At 40.0% G+C, this 20,438-nt stretch overlaps 1 long non-coding RNA gene across 1 annotated transcript; it reads right to left on the reverse strand.

The window, feature by feature from the left end:
• Nucleotides 1-2,858: 2,858 nt before the first annotated feature.
• On the reverse strand, nt 2,859-17,625 carry LOC116069398. Its single transcript, XR_004110012.1, has 3 exons — nt 17,568-17,625; nt 4,716-4,831; nt 2,859-2,952 (listed from the first exon to the last, which is right to left on the reverse strand). It is a non-coding gene; the product is annotated as an uncharacterized LOC116069398 (long non-coding RNA).
• Between the last annotated feature and the right edge of the window lie 2,813 nt (nt 17,626-20,438).

Here is a 20,438-nt window from a genome sequence, read left to right on the forward strand (position 1 = left end):
TTAGTTAGTTAGGGTTTTCAGTGCTGTAAAGAAACACCATGATCAAGGCAACTCTTATGAAGGACAACATTTAATTGAGGCTGGCTTACTGGTTCTGAAGCTCAGTCCATTGTCATCACAGTAGGAAGCATGGCAGCATCCAGGCAGGCCTGTTGCTGGAGAAGAAGTTGAGAGTTCTACATCTTGTTCCAAAGGCAAACTGGAGAAGACTGGCTTCCAGGAGGCCAAGAGGAAGGTCTCTCAAAGCCCAGCCCACAGTGACACACCTACTCCAACAAGGCCACACCCATTAATTGTGCCATTCCCTGGACCTAGCACATTCATACCACTACAGTAGCCTTCCACTGGCATTTTCAAGGTCAGAAGAGCCTTCTCCGCATTTCCATAGATGTCTCCTTCTAAGTTCCACACTTGATTTGTCATTGCACATTCTTTGCATTCTACACAAACCATCCCTTGAGGACTCCCCTAGCAAACTACCAGATCATTTCTCCAGATTAATATTTCTCTAGATCAAGGAAGTCCCCACCCTCTACTGGCTCAGAATAGTTGAAAGGTTACATGAGTAGGTCCTCTCCAGGACTATAGAAACTAAGACTCTAACTGGGCATAAAAAAGCAGTAACTAATTGCCAGTGCCCATCCATGGAAACAGGCTATGAGAGCAGGAACTTGTACTGATCTCTTTGAATGATGAATAGCCTAGTGTGGAATTCAGAGTGGTGCATACAGTAATAACATAGACTTAACTTCACCTTCAAGCCTGAGGTAGCCCTTACATTTGAGAAAGAATGCACACACACACACACACACACACACACACACATACACACGCACATTCATCTCAGAAGTGCCTCATTCTAGAAAATAGTCCAAAACCCAGATCCTTTACTTTATACATTGAGAAATTGAGATGGAAAAACTCCTATGTTAATGGCCAAAGGACATTCCATTGAAAACTAGAGCTCAAGAAAATAACTCAATCACTGTCACTGTCTCTTAGTCACTAAGTGTAAAACAAAAGAGGTGGTTGGGGAGATATTCTGCAGTACATAATTAACTGGAAAAGCTTAGGGGTTTAAAAGTTCAGGAGTTTTGAAGCATTTTTTTGTTTTGTTTTGCTTTGCTTTCATGAGAATAACATGGCAAGAATAGCAATTGGGATAAGAGTTCCTTAGAGCCTCTCGCCTTACACAGCAGCATTCTAACAGATTTTTCCCTTCATCTGGGTGCTGAGCACTATGGTCCACCTCCCATCCAACATCTTAAAATGTGGGGAAAATACTTGGCTGGTCAAGAGAGCCCTGTGCAAGCTGGTGTGAGTTGTTCTAAGTGAGTGACCACAGCGACAGTCGGGCAGAACTGGTATCAGATCTACCCTGAAGTGCCAGCTGAACAGGCCCTTGACACCTTCAGCCCAAATCCTGCTCCTCTGATCTCTGAGTGAGACATTTGGTCATCTAGTCTGCAAATAAAGTACTCATTCTCTTGAGACCCTGCCTGTAACTCTATCCTTCCAAATGTGCGCCATCAATTCATTCCTGCTTTTGCCTGGTGTAACATCTTAACTGAGAAATTGTGATTTGTGCTAAATTTAAAATAAAACTATTTTCTAAAGAGGAAATAACTCAAAAGGAAAACAAAATTTCCTAAATAAAAATCACTTCAAAGTATTCCTCGGTTCCTTATTTTTTTTTCCTCTCTAGGACCAAGAGAATCAGTCTAGATGCATACCAATAGATCAATTAAAACTAATAATGGTCACAGCCCCAGGCACTGTCAAAAATTTTATAAAAATCCATTTATCTCAGCTCTATGTCAAGCCCATAAGATGGTTTTTAGTGCCTACCCAATTCTTAACAAATGAGAATAAAAACTCATAGAAGTGAGTAACTTGTCTAGAGTTACACACAGACAGATTAGTCAGAAAGTTAGACATCTGTGTGGGAAATTTAAGGAGGCATCCAGTCCCAGGGTTGTGTTAATACAGCATTATCACCTGCGTGTCAATGCCACTTTAAATTATCTATAATCCTCTCTTATCCCATTAGTCTTGTACCACAGTAATAACAAAACTGGACTTTACCCTGGGGCCAAAGCACTTGCTTTTACCATGTCTCCTCTTGTGGGATCAAAAAAAATTCTACCCATTATGCCTTGCTCCAAAAGGTAAGTCCCTGTACAAGTATCTTTGATATCAAAGACTGTGGGTGGACTGCTTCATCCATCTGAGTCCAATAGTACCATGGAGATGTGTTGTGCGTGTGTGCGCATGCACGTACACACACACAAACACACACATGTACACACATAAACATGTGTACATATCCCTCCTACTATAAGAAACCAAGTATCAATCATGATAAATATCACAGCACAATCCAATATACTAAAAGGGAAAATGTTAGTGTACCTGCCCCAAATATAAAGCATGAAGGTGATAAAAATCTACTTTATCTGTTTAAAACATAAGTTATTAGCCTTTTCATTTGTGGAAGGAAAATATAGAGCAAAGTTCCTGTAAATGTAGAACCAAAGTCATGACAGAGTGCCTGGTCTGGACTCACCAGAGCAAAGTAAAGCATGTTTCTCAGAGCATGAGGCATGACTACATTGAAGTTCAATATTATTTCTGTCCAACAAAGAAGAGAGCAGCTTAGGTCCCTAGTAAGGAGCACATTTCCCCAACTTGAGGGAGCAGAGGGTAGTGTATGGGAATTCCATGGAACCTGAGTTTGACAAAATTACTCCAATTATAAGACATATTACCCAAAATGGCTCTTTTCCCTCGCCATCCACAATTTCCCATTGTAATTTTCATTTTCATCCGAAGACCATTTAAACCAAAAGGAAACTTACTCTGAAAATGGGTATCATCCAGATGTTGGACAAGATGCCAGATCTGTGTGTCCTGTGGAGTTGAGTTAGTGTATCAGGCACCTGTTAGAAGCCACTGGAGACAGTAAAGGGATGGAAGATGTCAGAAGAAGAACATGGGAAAAAGAAAGCTGTGGTATATACACATCTGGAGAAAGTCAAAGGTTATTCTAAGAAACCTAAGAAAATGGTTCCTTAAATTCTAATTCTATCCTGTCTCAGTCTAAGAAAATAAAATTATGGAATTTCAGACTTGGATGTGGCTGAGCGGTAGAATGCTTGCTGAGCATATGTGAGGCCATGACTTTCATCCCCAGCATCAGAAAAGAAAGTGACAACATCATAAAGTGGAGTGCATGCACTCACGAGCCAGAGGCAAGCTGAGCACATACATTGAATCAGGAAAAGGCAAGGACGATGGACAGGAAGTGGGACCAAGCTATGAAACCACAAAGTTTGTCCTTCAGTGATCTACTTTTCCCAACAAGGCTCCACCTCCTTAACATTTTACAACTGCCCCATGTATCACTAGCTAGGGACCAAATAAGTATTCAAACAAACACATGAACCTGTGTGAGACAGTTCATATTCAAAGCACATCAGATTCCACCCCAAGTATAGTGGATTCTTCTTTTGCATTATAGCAACAGAGAATGGTGGGGGTTCCATGGTTCATAAGGTAACATTTCATCACTTTAATGAGTAAGGACTCATTAGTGCTTTAAGTTTCCAGATATCACCTGGAAACTGGGTAGAAAATCAGGTCCCTGGTCCCTACTCCAGATCAAATCAGTATGTTTGTACTTCAGCAGAATACCACATGTAGCACAGCAAAAGGTGAAACTAGGAGTTCCTAGAAGAGACCAATAAATAACCAAGGAAGTAGCAGGATTTGGAGGGGGGAGGAAGGGGTTTTTTTTATTAGATATTTTCTTTACTTACATTTCAAATGTTCTCCCCTTTCCTTGTTTCCCCTCAGAAAAAAAAAATACCCTATTCCCTCACTAACCCACCCTCTCCCACTTCCTGGCCCTGGCATTCCCCTATACTGGAGCATAGAGTCTCTCCTCTTATTGATGACAGACTAGGCCATCCTCTGCCACATATGCAGTTGGAGCCATAAGTCCCACCATGTGTACTCTTTGGTTGATGGTTTAGTCCTTGGGAGCTCTGGGGGTACTGGTTAGTTCATATTGTTATTCTTCCTATGTGGTTACAAACCTCTTCAGCTCCTTTCTCTAGCTTCTTCATTGGAGACCCTGTGCTCAGTACAAAGGATGGCTGTAAGCCTCCACTTTTTTATTAGTCAGCCACTGGAAGAGCCCCTCAGCAGACAGCTACATCAGACTCCTGTCAGCCAGCACTTGCTGCCATCCACAATAGTGTCTAGGTTTGATGATTGAATATGGGAAGGATCGCCAGGTGGGGCAGCCTCTGGATTGTCCTTTCTTCAGTCTCTGCTCCATACTTTGTCTCAGTAACTCCTTCCATGGCTATTTTGTTCCCCCTTCTAAGAAGGACTGAAGTATCCACACTTTGGTCTTCCTTTGGGTTTGGGGGTATTTGTTGTTTGTTTGGGGTTTTTTATTGTTATTTTCTTTTTTCAGTGAAAGAGAACAACTTTATTTTATACTTTGGTGTATTTTAAAGGGCAGAGTGGGGTTAGTGGGAGGGTCCAGCCTTATCTAAAGTTTTAGCAGTCATAAGGGCTCAGAGCCAATTCCTGAACACACTTCCCTAAAAAGGGGTCCTAAAGGGCAATTTCCTACTGACTATCAGATTGTTTTGCAGAGTTCTGCAGTTACATGTGAATACCTGGGGGAAGAATAACTGAGTTACCTGTTGCCCTTGAATGTAGATTTGCCCTTGAAAACTTCACAGTCTGTCTGAATAGCTGTATACCAGGACTTCCAGATACATCTTAAAGTTTAAGATGAACCATCATGACTCTGAAGCTAGGGATGGAAAGTAAAGAGATGCTAAAAATAATAACCACACCATTGGCATGAAGACAGAGCAGACAGTATACTAAGCACAGGCAGTGGGTTTTTCTAAAGTTTCTCTATTGAATATTGTAGTGATCTAAAAGAAATGCATTATTGTCTCCATTTTACAAGTGAGAAAGCTGATCCTCAGGATAGATCAGTGACTCAAATATGACTTTCTAATAAATGACAAAGCCAAGATGTTCAAAACCAAAGCCTTAGCTGCTAAATTATACTGCCTGTGACTGTTCTTTGAAGAGTTCCTAGGGTAAAGTATCCATAAACCCTCTGAAACTGCTTGGATTTGGGGATGTGCTTATGGATATCTTTATAGTTCTGAAACCATTCTGTATAAGTAAACCCTCTAGAAACTTCCAAGAAATAAAAACCTGCCTTTCCCAAGTTATGGAACACAACATAATCACTATACTAGAAATTATTAAATAAAATGTAAACAGAGAGAAGAGTCATTTCAACATATCAGTTGACTGGAACTGGGTCATATAAATGTATTAAACAGTCATATCAGGGTTAGTAACAACAGAATAGAAAGTTTGAAATATACAAAATAATAATACAGGAACAATGAGTCTTAATTATAAATTCAACGGCCAGGCAGCAAACAAAAACTATACATGTAGGTTTCACTGAACTAAAAAGACTCTCAACAGAAAGGAAGCAATCAGTTCATTTTATAACTCATACACCTGGTAGAAGTCTAATGTCCAAAAACAAGACAAAAACTGGAGAAAGAAGAGGAGGAATAAGAGGAAGAGGAAGAGGGAGAAGATGGAAGGAAGAGGAGAAAACCTTGACTTAAAACTTCACTCACAGTGGCAGGACAGTATCAGTAAGCAGTGCAATATATACTTCAGCATGATGACTATAAACAATAATAATGTACTATAAATTTGAAATTGCTTAAAATTGGTTGAACCTGACACACCAAAAAATGATAAATATGTAAAGTAATAAATATATTAATTCATCTAATTAACTCATTATTTTATTTATATAGATATCAAAATGTTACTTGTACCTCAGAAATGGATATTTTATATAATTTTATATAAAATGTACATTTTAATTATATATAGATAAATGACATAGATTCAAATCCTTCACAAATGTATTCCTTTTTCAAGGAATAAAATCATCCAGTAGTGATCTTTATTTAATGTTTAGATTTATTTTATTTTATGTGTATGAGCATTTTGCCTGAATAGATGCATGCGCAGCATGAGCATGCATTGCTCAAGGAGCTCAGAAGAGGGAGTACAATCCCTCAGAACTGGAGTTACAGATGACTGTGAACCATTGGAAGGGTGCCAGAAACTGAATCCAGGACCTCTATAGGAGGAAGCAGTTATCTTAACTATTGAACCATTTCTCAAGCTCCCCACAGTGGCCTTTCTTTTAACTTCTGGAATAACTTCAAGAATTCAAATAGAGAAAGATAGATATCTCAAATATCACCCAGGGATCCTGGCTTGAAGAGTACAAGGAAGCCAGGAAAGTTCCTAGGCTCTTGCAGTATAGGAGCATCTGACCTTGCCTGGTGGTAAATTGTTTGACCCATGGCTGCAGTAGCAGATCACACAGCCCTCCCATGGGTCTGCCACATCCCAAAGAAACAAAACTTCTCTCCATGTATGTTTTCCTAGCAGGAGGAGGAAGTCCCTTCTACAGCAACTGTTGAGTGCTACTCTGCAAGGAATGACCTACCAAATTGTTCTGCAGTGGGTAACTGAGTCATTAGATAGTACTCTGCTGTGCTTTCTGTACAACCTCTTTAACCATAACTGATCGAACTAATTTAGCCCTAAGTGACCAAGAAAACAGCCACCAGGAAGTAGATTCCCTGGCACAACCCTCAGAGGCATGTGTGCCTGCCTTGTGTGCTTTTCACCACCTCACACAGCCTTTGTGCCTTAAGAACGACTTCTAGGGCCTCTCCAGATTAATCTAGTAGGTATTCTTCTACCATCCCTGATATGTTTTAATCAAGGTTCAAACAAATCAAAGTTTGGTGTGAGTTTTGTTGTTATTTCTTTGTTTTTGATGTTTTCTTTTGCATAAGAGTATCACTAGTGATCCTGCTCATCAGCTGTGTGAGATTTTTAAAAACCTGTTTACATGACTGCTTCAGTGCTACCAACTATAAAAAGGAAGCAATAACAGCAATTTTCAAGGAGCTAAAAACCAACACAAGTACACAGTACACAGCTGTCTAAGCTAATTTAACTCATCAAGTAGAAAATCAAAAGTTTAATTTTTTAAATGCATTTGAGAATTTTTTTATCCATTAAAATATTAGGACTGGATTATGTACAAATGTGATCAAATCCTAATGCATTAAATCCAGAACTTTATATGAGAAGAGGGTGGGTCTTTACAGGTCAAATACTTAGGAATCAATAGACATTCTCCAACTATACTAGGTCACGTCCAATACCAACTGAAGGACTTGCTTTGCCTTAGAGACTCAAGTGATCACACTGTATCAACCAGGCAGGAAGACTAACCTCCCTCTGAGAAGTCCTGTGTTCACTGTGCAACCCATATAAGTACCCTTTATCATTTACAACAAGTTGACAGGCTCTGTGGCTTCTTATACAGTGTTAAATGTGAGTTCAAAGAACAGAATATACAGTCTTTCTTGTGCCTTGTATTCAAGTGTAAGAAAGCCTTTCTCACCAACTCCCTGTGATTATTTTGAGGACTTGATGCATGAATCCACACTGTGCTTAGCATAGGGTTTGATTCAAATGAAGTGATCCATGATTATCCATCCTTCTGTGTCCCATTTTCCTCCCCTATTTGATTTTGGCAGTAACGATGTCTTTGTCGTCAGATTGTTATGAGGATTTTGAGTGTTAATATGGGACCTATAGAGATAATTCAGTTGATAAAGTGCCTGTCACATAATCATAAGGACCTGAATTCATATCTCCAGTGCTCACATAAGAAATAAAAGCAAGCATGGCAGCTAGCCCCTTTAACTCCAGAACAGGAGAGTGTGGAGAAAGGCGAATCCCTGAAGTTCACTAGGTAGCAACCTAACTAAATCAATGAGGTTCAGAGAGTGAGAGACCCTGCTCAAAAAAAAAAAAGTAAAGATGAAAAGTGGTCAAGGAAAGATTAGCAACATCAACTCCTAACCTCTACCTCCACATCCATGTGTACACTAGTATGCACCTATACTCTAATATGAACCTGTACACACATGCACATACACACATACACACACATAGCACATACATGCACACATGCATGCACACATACCACAACACACACAATTTAACAAGATAAAATAAAAGGCTAATATGTAACTCAGCATAGTACCAGACATATGCATAGAGTCCACAACTCTATGAGTGAACACAACATAGAGTGAACACCTCCCTCCCTCATCCATGCCTCCATATAGGGAGTGAGCTGGGAAGCAGTGGAATAAACCCTGTAGATTTCCCCTCATGGACACCAAAATCTACCCCTGTAAGCTTCAAGTCATCCTCTCTATATACACACACACCATCGAGGTTCAAGATAAATGTACAAAGGGCAGATTCATCAGCCAGAGTTGGCAACTGAACTTAAGGTATGTGCAGGTTTTGATCTTTGCCTACTTTGTGAATTCATTCTTGCTTCCCTTAAGAGAATCTTCCATTTTGTCTTTTATGTCCTTGCCACACCCCGGTGGAACTCTTGTTAATATGGTTTTATTCCTTTTTTGTCAAAGCTGCAAATGTCAGGATAGAAGCCCATGCTTATAAGAAATGTGCATTTTTTTTCTTAGAATTCAACGTAATTTCTACTCTGAACCCATACTCATTCCATGAGGCTCATTTAGAAATCTCAGCCCCTCTCCAGCTGTCTTAGGCACAGCTTGGGCTTGACCATAAAGTCAAAGTTTGATAGAGCTGGAAGTTTCAAGGTTGCTAGCCTTCCACCATCACCTGAGCCATTCCTTCTGTTGGCCTGCCCAGCATGAGTGGGTGGTCCCTTCAGGTCACTTCTGACTCCATCAGGTGTCCCAAAACATGATTTCTGTGCAGAACTCTAGCTCCAGGTTGCTTTAAAATCACCTCAAATCCATTTGCCTGGGCAATCCATGTAGATGTTTGGCCCAGGCTTTCGCTGGACATGTTCTCCCAGCCAGTGTCTGTCCATACATATGGCTCAGCAGTTCCTATTTCTATAGCTAACCCAATACTAGCCAAAGCCCAGTTCCCCAGCCCAGAAAGGTGACTGCTCCCAAAATGTTCACATGGATAATCACTTATAACTGACTCCTTACTGCATCAGTGGTGGCCCCTGAACATCTGGTTCAAACATTCCCCCTCCTCCCTCCAGTACAGTCTGAAATGTTCTACCAAATGTTTCAAGAGGGAAAAAAAGACAAAAAAGAAAGAAAGAAAACAACCTAAGTGCTGTTGCAGCTGGACAATGATCCAACTCTGTGGACAGGCACTCGAGGATAATTCCACACTCAGCAGAGATCTGATTTCAGAGTGCTTGATTCTATGATTCAGAACTAAACTCCTCTCCTACCTTCTCCCTCCCAGTCACCCTGAGAAGAGGATAACCACCACCCCCAAACAAACAAACAAACAAACAAACAAACAAAACCACACTAAAGCCCTAGAGACAAGCATCAGTGAGGCTGTCTGGAGCTCTGAGATGGTAACAATGCACCCTGCTCCAGTTTTCTGTTCATTTCTCAAAAGGACATCATTGTGGTTCCCACTGTGTGCTAGGTTAGGCAAGGGGGTGGCAAGCTCAGAGATCACCTATCACAGAGAAGAGGTGACCCTGAAACCCTTACACTTATTTAGGGATCTATATCCAGGACTACCTTTTGCCTTTGCTAATCATTCGTATGTCTGAGAAAACTGAGGCCAGAGACTTGCAAGCACAGGACGAGAGACAGAAGGAAGGAAGGGAGGAGGTATGTGAGGAGGTGTGGGAAGGCAAGTCTCTCTCCCAAGTTCATCTAAACTTTCTTCCTTTCTTCCCTCTGCCTACATCTTGCCCAAAGGACACACATGCTTTGTGTGAGTCCTTCACCATGGGGGATTTTAGATGAAGGTGCTGGAGCAATTTCTTCAGTGAAAAGCATAGTTTTTCCTACACAGTCCCATGAAGGCCATCAAAAAATTAGATTAGTGGTTTTGACATTTTTCTGCCCACTTGCTGGCATAAGCCTCTGCATAGAGCCTCTATAGTCCTTACTCACAGCCCATCTCAGTGTTTATAAGGTGGGAGAAGTCGTGGGGCTTACCTGTCACTGAGCCAAGGTCAGGGAGAGCAAAGCTTGGCTTTATTAGACTTTGGAAAGGTTCCCAAATAGGAGGTTACTTCTCACACATGTACGTTGTACCTGGAAACACAGTTTGCAACAGCTTCTAACCCCGCTGAAAGAGTGAGTTGCAGCCAGTGAGCTACACCTAATACATCACCGTAAATCTTACTCCATCACCTTTCGTCTTCTCATTGCTCCTCTGCAGTCAGGCATGCAAGGGCATTGGAAGGGACACCTGTTTGTTCTCCCAGGAGGGAAAAAAATGTGCTGCACCATGAGCTTCTTACTACTTAGGTTTACCACACAGTAGGAGTTGGGTCTGTGCTATAGAAGGATCTCTGGTTCCTGGAACCACTGATAGTCAATTCAGAGTAGAGGAGGCAGGGGGAGGCAGAGGAAGGCAGAGGAAGCAGAGAACCAGCCTCAGAAATCCTCTGAAGTCACCATCCACGTGGCTTTGCTCACTGAGTACCAATGCCTCCAAACAAAATAAACAGCCCTGTACAACCAGCTCCAAGGTTTCTTCTACAAGATGACACCTACAATGGCCTTTATTCCAGGACCTTGTAATGATAGTGTTCTAAATCAAATCAAGCTACTGTGGCACCTGAGCTTGCATCTGGATAAAAACAATCAGCTGGTATTTTTTCCTTCCTACAAAATGTATTACCAGTCTCAGCACAGTAAGGCCAGACTCAATGCTCTAGTCCACTCTGGATTCTTCATCTTCTATACTGGGTTGATCCTTTTTGAGCCCCATGTCATCCTCCCTTGTTATCTGCACTTCCTTTCTGGCTGCAAGGTCGTATTTTCAGCTTTACCATGTGCTTCCCTACAAGCTTCTTTATTATAGCAATAACAGGCCAGTTTTAGATTTGAAAATAATGTAGAATGGTCATATGGGGGTGTCAATATACAAATGGATTAGCCCCATTGGATGGAAACAAGGTGACTTGAATTTCCTGTGTAATGTTAATAAACACCCTGTGTGGAGTGGTCAAATTTTTCCCTGCTTTACCATATTATGCTTCTGCTCCATGGAACGCATTAGCCCTGAGAAATGAGTCTTCAGGGAGCTGTTGAGACATTGGGATTTCTTTTTCAATATAGCCGATTTCATGCAATAACTTCCCGGAAAATAATTTGCCTAAATTAAATGAATGATTTCCCATGGACAGAGTTCTAAATCCCAGTCTAATGAGCTTGGGTCCTTCTGAAGAACGTTTAATCTGCCAAATGCTGGATATTAACTCCTTACCCCAAAGACACTGGGATAAAGAGTTTCCATTATTACAATCAGCAAAAAGCAGAGACAGCCCACCAAAGAGGAGAAAATGCCTGCACACTGTACATTTGCAACTAGTTGATGTCCAGAATATATAGGAACTCTAACAACTCAGTAGCAAATGAGTAATTCAATTAAAGAATTGGCAATAATCTCTGGTACTAGTGGGAGACCTGAGACAGGGGAGGCTCTGTGGAATTTGTGGAGGTGACCCTAACTGAGACTCCTAGCATCTAGGCATATGGAAACTGAAGTGGCCACTTCCTGTAGTCAGGTGGGACTTTCAGTGGAGAAAGGGAGCTATCAACCCACCCACAAAACCTTCAACCCAAAATTTTTCCACCCTACAAGGTGCGTAAGAAAAAAGAAGAGAGCAGAAACTGAGGGAATGTCCAAGCAATGACTGGCCCAAGTTGGGACCTATCCCATGGGAGACAGCCAAAGCCTGACATTGTTGATACTCAGCTACGCTTGCAGACAGGGATGTATAACTGCCTCCTGAGGTCATCCAGCAGAAGATGGAAACAGATGCAGAGACTCACAAGCAAACATCAGGCAGAGCTCACAGAGTCTTGTGGAAGAGTTAGAGATAAGATTGAATAAGCTCGAAGGGTCAAGGACACCACAAGAAGACCTACAGAGTCAACTAACCTGGGCCAGTGGGGACTCACAGAGACTGAACCACCAACCACAGAGCCATGTAGGGGCTGGACCTAGGCCCCCTGCACATTTGTAGCAGGTGAGCAGCTTGGTGTTCATGTGAGTCCCCTAACAATTTAAGCCAGAACTGTTTCTGACTCTGTTTCCTGCCATTGGATACCTTTCCCTTAACTGGACCACCTGGGTAGGCCTCAATTCTGCCCTTGGTTCTGCTGCAAGTTGATGTCCCAAGGTGGGTGGTACCCAAGCGGGAGGCTTCTCCTTCTTTGAGGCGAAGGAAAAGGGATAAAAGGGGAGGAATTTGTAAGGGTGAGACTGGGAAGAGAAGAGGAGGGGCTTTGATCATGATGTAAAGTGAAGTGAATTAATTAATGAAAAGTATGCATAAGCAATAGTTCCAAATATACGTTCCAAAAGAAGTCTAACAGATATATGAAAAATTGCTAAAAATCTATAATTCCAAGAAAATGCTGTATAGAATTCAATGCTACCTCATCCTAATGCTTAATATCAGAAAAAGTAACTGAAATATTGTAAAGAAAAGGGAGGCAGGGTGTGGGGGCTGTAGAAATGGCTCAATAGTTAAGAGCATTAACTGCTCTTCCAGAGATCCTGAGTTCAATTCCCAGCAACCACATGGTGGTCCACAACCATCTGTAATGAGATCCAATGCCCTCTTCTGGTGTGTCTGGAGACATCTATAGTATACTCATGTAAACAAAATAAATAAATCTTTAAGAAAGAGTGAAAGAAAGAAAGAAAGAAAGAAAGAAAGAAAGAAAGAAAGAAAGAAAGAAAGAAAGGAAGGAAGGAAGGAAGGAAGGAAGGAAGGAAGGAAGGAAGGAAGGAAGGAAGAAAGGAAGAAAGAGGATCTTTGTACAATCTTGTTGGTGAGTATTCCAATTTCTTTTCTCTGTTGCAGTGATAAAACACTCAAACCCAAACCATCCTGGGGGAGAAAAGGATCTATTTCATCTTACCCTTTCAGATCACAGGTTATCTCTGAGGGAAGATGGGTAAGATTGTGGAGGCAGGAACCATAAAGGGATTCTCTTTACTGACTTGCTCCTCCTGGGTTGCTCAGTTGTCTATCTTACACACTTAGGCTGACCTGTCCATGGATAGCACTGTCCAAAGTGGTATAAATCCTTCTATATCAATCAGCAAGTCAGAAAATGCCTCACAGACATGTCCACAGCCCACTCTCATTATGATGATTCTTCTGTTGAGGGTCTCTCTTTCCAGCTGATTCTAATTTGTGTCAAGATGAAAGCTGAAGCTAACTATAACAGTGAAGGTATTAATTAGTACAGCTGTTATGAAAAATAGCATGGAGATTTCTCTTAAATTTAGTAGCAATCCTACTCCTGTGTACATATCTAAAAACAGTGAAGTTATTAAGTCAAAAACACAAGTGCACTCCCATTTTTATGCTATATTAGTCACAATGACTAGGAAGCAGGATCAGCCCACATTCCCATCCACTGATGAACATACAAAGAGGATGCAGTACAGACATGGAATGGAGTGCTTTCAACCAAGGAGAAGGGATAAAGCCTTGCCATGTGTGGATAGGACTGGATCATTATTTTATGTGAAATAAGCCAGATGCAGCATGAATTTTATATGATCTCATGTATAGTTGAAGACTAAGAAAGTTGATCTCATAGAATTCAGCATTGAGAGTCTGCTGAGAATGCTTGGGAAGTAAGTAATAAAGTGAAGTTGTTCAATAGCTATTAAGTTTACATCTGTATAGGGATAGGAAGTTCATGCATGGCATTGCATGCTAGGGTGGCAATAGATAACAATAAAATACTATATACTTCAGAAAACTAGGAGTTTTGATTCTTTTTCACTAGAAAGAAATAACTCCTTGAGAAGTGTGTGTTTATGCTGAGTACTATACAATGTGTATTATACTAAAAAAAATATACACATACAACTATGTGAATCATTTAAAATGAATTTTAAAAAAAGTATTAGCCACAAAAATAATTTACATTATGACTTAATTCTCAAGACAAGCCACTGTACTAGAATCCTGTCATTACAAATAAAACGTTGAAGGCAATATTATGTAGTTTTCAGTAGTAGAATTAGACCCATGCATTTATGGTGCTGTGGTTTGGATGTCAAGTTGTCAGATAAGCTGTGTCTGAGCACTTGGTACTCAACTAATGAAACTGTGGAGGCTATAGAACCTTTGGAACATAGACTCTAGCTGATAACATAGCCCACTGTGGGTGGACCTGGAAGGTTACAGTCCTGGTGTGTTTCTGGTCCCTGGTTCTCAATCAGATGCTGTCAGTATTAAGTCTGGCACAAGCTCCCATAAGTACTAGAAGATAATATCCACAATGCCATCCTCTTAAAAACTACCTAGCAATCACATGGCTGCTTCCATCTCTGATGTTTCTGAACCATTTGCCCTTAGCTTTTCAAAGTTTCAACATTTTGTCAAGTTCTTACATGTAGCTAATATTGAGTTTTGATCAAGAATTTTATTTCCAGTCATTTTCTTCATTACTTAGAGTCATGTAAGTATTGAACTATTTTTGTCAAATTACTTATATCTCCTAATTCTATCAGACAATGCTTTAGATATCAGGGTGCTCTTGATAGTTTAAGTATATAATTATTATAGTTTCTCGGGAAACTGACCATTTTACCAATATATGATGTTTTTATTGTCATCTATACTAGATTTAAAGTCCATTTCAACAGATAATCTTTTTTTTTTCCTAGAGCCACTTCACTCTCTTTTATTATTTGTATGGTACAGCTCTTCAGTCCTTGCATTTTAGACATATGCACATCTCTTGCAGATACCATACAGTTCAACTGCTTCTATGGTCAATTATGCCAATGTCATGACATTCCAGTCTTTTGTCTAAGACTCAGTGCATTAAGTCAGTTTTTGCCTTTTTATCACTATGTTAGGATACTTACACTTAATGTAAATGTTAAATATAATTTATGTCTAACATTTTTATTTATTTCCATCTCTTTTGTGTTTCAAGTAACTATTATTTTGTGTTTAATAGGTATTTTGGTGTGCTAGTAAATCTTACTTATTTTACTATTTTTTCAGTTATTTATTAGTATTCCCCTGTTTAAATATACATATCAATTTATAACACTCCAGCCCACATTAACATCATTATTCATTAATATACAAAACTGCTTCCTGTCTCTCTTGTACTTTAATTGTCATAAATTTTCTCTGTATATTAAATGAGAATCAATACAGACTTAGAACTATTAGTTTGTGTCTTCTTTACAGTCAGACCAAAAATACTTACAAATTAAAGCTACATTGAGATTCCTTCATATTTATCTATGTAGTTATGTTTATTTCTTTGTATAGGCAGTAGTCTATTTTGATGTAAAGGCTTTCTTTAGTGTTTGCTTTACAATAAATCTATTGGGATTTTTATCTTGTAATGTGTTCATTTCACCTGCAATTTTGAGGAATAGTTATACTGGATATAGAGTTCTCATTTGTATCTGTTTTGTTTTGTTTTGTTTTGTTTTTTAGCAGTTTAAATGTCTTGCAAGTGTTTTCTATATACTACATTTTCTATGGGAACTCTGCTCACTTACTAATGTGTCCTTGTTCATGACCCTTCTCTTTGATCTTGATTCTTTCCAGATTGTTTGTCTTTTGTTGTGATGTGACCAGGTAAAACTTTAACTCCTTCTCCTTAGAATGTATTATGCTTCATGGACACCGACATTAATTTTATCATAGTCGGGAAGTTTTTCAGCCACTATTTCTTCAAATATTCTTTGTTTCCCTCCTTGATTTTCCCTCCCTTGCTCAGTTCCCACCCTGTCCCTTTCCCCTTTGGAAATTGTTGATATGTGGATGTAGACAGGCTTCATGCTGTTCGCCTGCTCTCACAGGCTTTGTTTAACTTGGTTATTCTCTTCCTCCGACTACACAGCATCAACTCCACACCCTCAAGTTTTAATAGCACTGATCAACAACTCTGACTGTGAAGTGCTCATTTCAGTTGTGATTTTCAACCCCAGGATTTCCATTTAGTTTATTTTTATAGTTATGTCTTATTTGTATCTTCATCTTGTTTCATTTTTTCCTTCATTTCTTCATCCCTGTTCTACTACATTTCTGAAAGTAGTTAAAGGGTGTTGACCCAGTAAGTCCAATATTTATATTTCCCGATAGGTGGTTTTTAACGACTATATTTTCCCCTAAAAGTTCTCCCTTCTTTTTTACTTGCATGTCTTGTGAGTTTTATCAAAAATGATGATTTTAACTGAGTCATAAATTCTGAATGCTCATTCCGCCGCTCTCCAGGTTTGCTCTTTTCCCTCGCTGATGTAGTACACTCAATGACTTTTCTAAATTAAGTGTGTAAAGACTTCATCCTTTATTATGTATTTAAAAAAATCAACTCACTTTCTTAATTAATTACTCATCTAATAATTTGACAGAGAGTTCATTAATTCTGAGAATTAATAAATCTCCATCTTTCACAAGGTGCTTTGTCTTTTTGGCTTATTTTCTTCTCTCATACAATACATCTCTATCACAGTTTTCTCTCCCTCCTCTCCTCCAAATTCTTCTCCCCTCTCTCCACCTCCCCACTTTCCCAGATCCACTCCTTCTTCATTTTCCTTCAGAAAAGAGCTGGGCTCCCAAGTATATTAGCCAAACATGGCATAACAAGTTACAATAAGACTAAGCACAAATCTTCATATTAAGGCTGGATGAGGCAACGCAGTCTGAGAAAAAGCATCCTAAAATCAGACAAAAGAATCAAAGACACGCCCCACTCCCATTCTTAGGAGAACAACAAGATCAACAAGCTACTAACCATAACATACATGCAGAGAACCTAGGTCAGACCCATTGGGATTCTCTGATTGTCATGTTAGTCTCTGTGAGCCCCTCTGAAGCCCTACTTAGTTGATTCTTGTGGTGTCCTCAATCCCTTTGGTCCAGCAGTCCTTCATCCCCCTCTTCTGAGGAGTTCCCTGAGTCCTACCTAATGTTTGGCTGTGGGACTCTGCATTTGCTTCCATTAGTTTCATCAGTTAAAGAATTAGCAGTTTGTTTTATCTTTAATCCTTACCCCCAGCAGACCCTTAATTTCAGTTGCTGGTGGGGGCCTAAAGCACTCTCTCAGGTCTTTGTTACATGTCCACATAGCCTTAAACATGCCTGCAGCCCTTTGGAGTCTCAGAAAGTCTTCTATGCTCTTCTGAATCGCTTTTGAACAAGCTCTCAGCTAGCTTTCCATGTTAAGTGGTCATCAACTGTTGTCTACTACCCACAGCATCTATGCATTGAACTACTACCCTCATTACTTATGTTCAGTAAATATTCCAAGGGGAAAAAAAAAGCAGTGATCTCTGATTTATTAAATCAGACAGTCCGAGGATATAGTCTCCTAGAGAATCAACAGACAGGTTAAATGATAACTTACTGGAGAGTTCTAAACTTGTTCTGCTCTTTCCAGAAACTTTCAGGCTTCTGGATCTCATCGTGATTATAGGATGTAATAATATATAGAATGGATTTTCAAGGTTGCCATGGAAATGAGGGAATGAGAATCAGAAAAATTAAAAGTAGACTATTTGTAACAACTTTTCTTCCAAGCATTCTTTCATTAAAGAAGGATGCTGCCTGCATTTTTCCAAGCCTTTGGTTAATTTCTGCAGCTTTGAAAGAGTTGATTCTGACACATAGTATTACAACTCTTGATTCTGTGGAAGAAATAAAAGTCTCATGCCCTTATTCTGCCGTTTTCCATGATGCCCAACCCAACATTATTTTATCTCAGTATTCTTTGCTCTGCTTGACTCTTGTCTTATTTTGATTGCTACTTTTACTCATTTCCATCCTAATTTCCTCATAATCAATTTTCTATCAAGAATTCCTTATTTTAACAGGTTTTAAGCAACCCTGTAACCCACTGCCACTGACCTCATTTAGGGTTTTCATTCAATTTATATTGATTATAATCATCCTTGGTTATGTTACGTGTCCAAACTGGTTCCTTTTGCAGCACAACTTATTCCTTTCTAATAAAGCCATGTTGGTCCTCTTGATACACAAGCCTGTCTTCCCTTGTTTAAGTCCTTCGATAAACCCACACTACCTTCCACCTTCAGGTGAAAGGCCAGTCCTTACTGTGGAAATATGGAGACCTCTTGGTTTGAATCTACACTTTATCTTTCCAACTTTTACCCCAGTAACATGTAAATATGCAGTTCCACATGGACTCTGCAACCTCTCAGTACTCTTACTCTTGCCTTTTATTTTTTAGGAGAAGACATTAAAAAAACTCAGATTCTGTTTTCTAAACACAGCAGCTATAAGGATCCCAGGCTTTTCCCATAAGCAAAGCATTGGAAACAAGAAAGGAACAATTTAGCAACTTGGACAGAACATTTATCACCAATGAGCAAATATTTGAGATAAGACCTAAGAAATAAAGAAGAGCCTAAGGCTAAGAAGATAGAGACAGTCTGTGTGAAAGTCCTGAGACCAAAGTGAAACTCAGCTAGAAAACAAAATGAGAAAAACTGCTCCAGAAGCTAGCTCATAATCTAATAACTTCATGGAAGTGTGCACACACACGCACATGCACACGCACGCACACACACACACACACATGCACACACACGCATACATTTGGTTCCTCAAGTGAGTAACTGCTGGAGGGACCAGCTGACAGATGGGAAATCCTTGCACAGAGCTATGACAAGGGGAAGTCTGTGGGAAAGGGTGCTGTTATTTAGCTGGCCCACCCCTACTGAGTAAGTCCAAAGTTTCCCTTGGATTCGTTCCCACCTGAACTTCTACCCTTGTGAGCTAAAAGGGCCTTTCACATTCAAGTTTTATACAAAGAAAGAGATGAAGGTTAAGTAGCAGCTGCTCAGAGTTGGGTGTAGAGACGAAACACATACACATACATGTGTGGTTGTAAAATGATTATATTTTTAACAGAAACCTAAAACCTTCCATCCATGCCTCTCAGAGTTGTGATCCAGCTAAGGAGTGTTGGGTAAGCAAAGCACTTTATGAGAGATGGCAAGAGGAGCAAAAGCATGTTCCACAAAGCTGGGTGTTGACTGAAGAGGTGATAGACCCTTGCCACTGGCTGAGTATCCAGTCCAGAGTCACAGGCTCCACTCACACTAGTAATTTCAGGTTGAAGTGGAACCACAGCCTCATGGGTATAGGAAAATTCTTCCTGATATCAACTTTCTCTGCAATCATTCATTAAATAAATAATTGATGAATGCCTACTAAGTGTCAGTCTCTATATTGATCCAAAAAATTTACATGTGGAGAAAAACATATCACTTGTAGAATTATATTCTGAAGGAGCAAAGAAAGACAGTGCAAAAACAGGCAGGAAGCACAGGCAGTGCATCAGACATTAAGTGGTATCTCTGTAGAAAAACAAGAGCCAGAAAAGGAATTAAGAATTGCTGAAAGGTTTGCTTCCAGCCAAGGTGGAGGAACAAGGGCCAGCTTTACCCTTTCCACATTAAACAACTGAAACTTTAGACAACACACGAGATACAGTGTTTTTTAAGCCACAGTTTGCTTCCTAAAGAGTTCCTAGTGTGAGATAACAGGCAAAAAGGAACATGGAGTCAACATACTCTTAGATTCAAGAAAGTGATGGTGTGTGGTGGCTAGAGAGACCACAGCATATTGAGTGCTCAGAAAAGCATGCCAGAGAGGGCAGCACTGTTCACAGAAAATTTGGGAGGTCTTTAGAGGCAATCTTGAATACTTAGCAGAGTACTGATCACCATCTACCCATGAGGCATCTCTTCAAACTTGGGATGCCAAATGTGCCTGCTGTGTTCCAGTAGCCTTGGGCAGCTTTGGGGGAGTCCAGAAAGAATAGTACAGAAATCAGGAATGTCAGGAAGGGTAGCAAAGTAGGGACTCAGTCATATTGGAAGGAGGTTGGCTTTTGCTCCAAGTGGGATAGGCCTATGACAGGAGTGAAGATCTGTGAATGAACAAGAGACATGCAGTAATTAAAATAAACTAAAATGGGAAACCAGTCCATTGAGAGCTATTGATTGACTTGTGAGAAGGAAGGGAAAGCTCACTGCCTTTAAGGGAAGGGAATGACAAAATACTGTGAGGTTTTGAAAGAGAACACTGGACCCAAATCCCAAAAGAGAAGTAAAGCTTTTGGTTAAATGAATTCATAATAAATGAGTCTAAAAAGAAAAAGGAAAATTTTGATGTATAGCTCAGCGGTAGAGCACTTGCGTAGCATATACAAAAGCCCAGGTTCAATCCCCAGCACCACAAGAAAAAGGGA

This window comes from Mastomys coucha, unplaced genomic scaffold, assembly GCF_008632895.1.
Source record: "Mastomys coucha isolate ucsf_1 unplaced genomic scaffold, UCSF_Mcou_1 pScaffold22, whole genome shotgun sequence".
In the NCBI taxonomy this organism is placed as follows: Eukaryota; Metazoa; Chordata; class Mammalia; order Rodentia; family Muridae; genus Mastomys; species Mastomys coucha.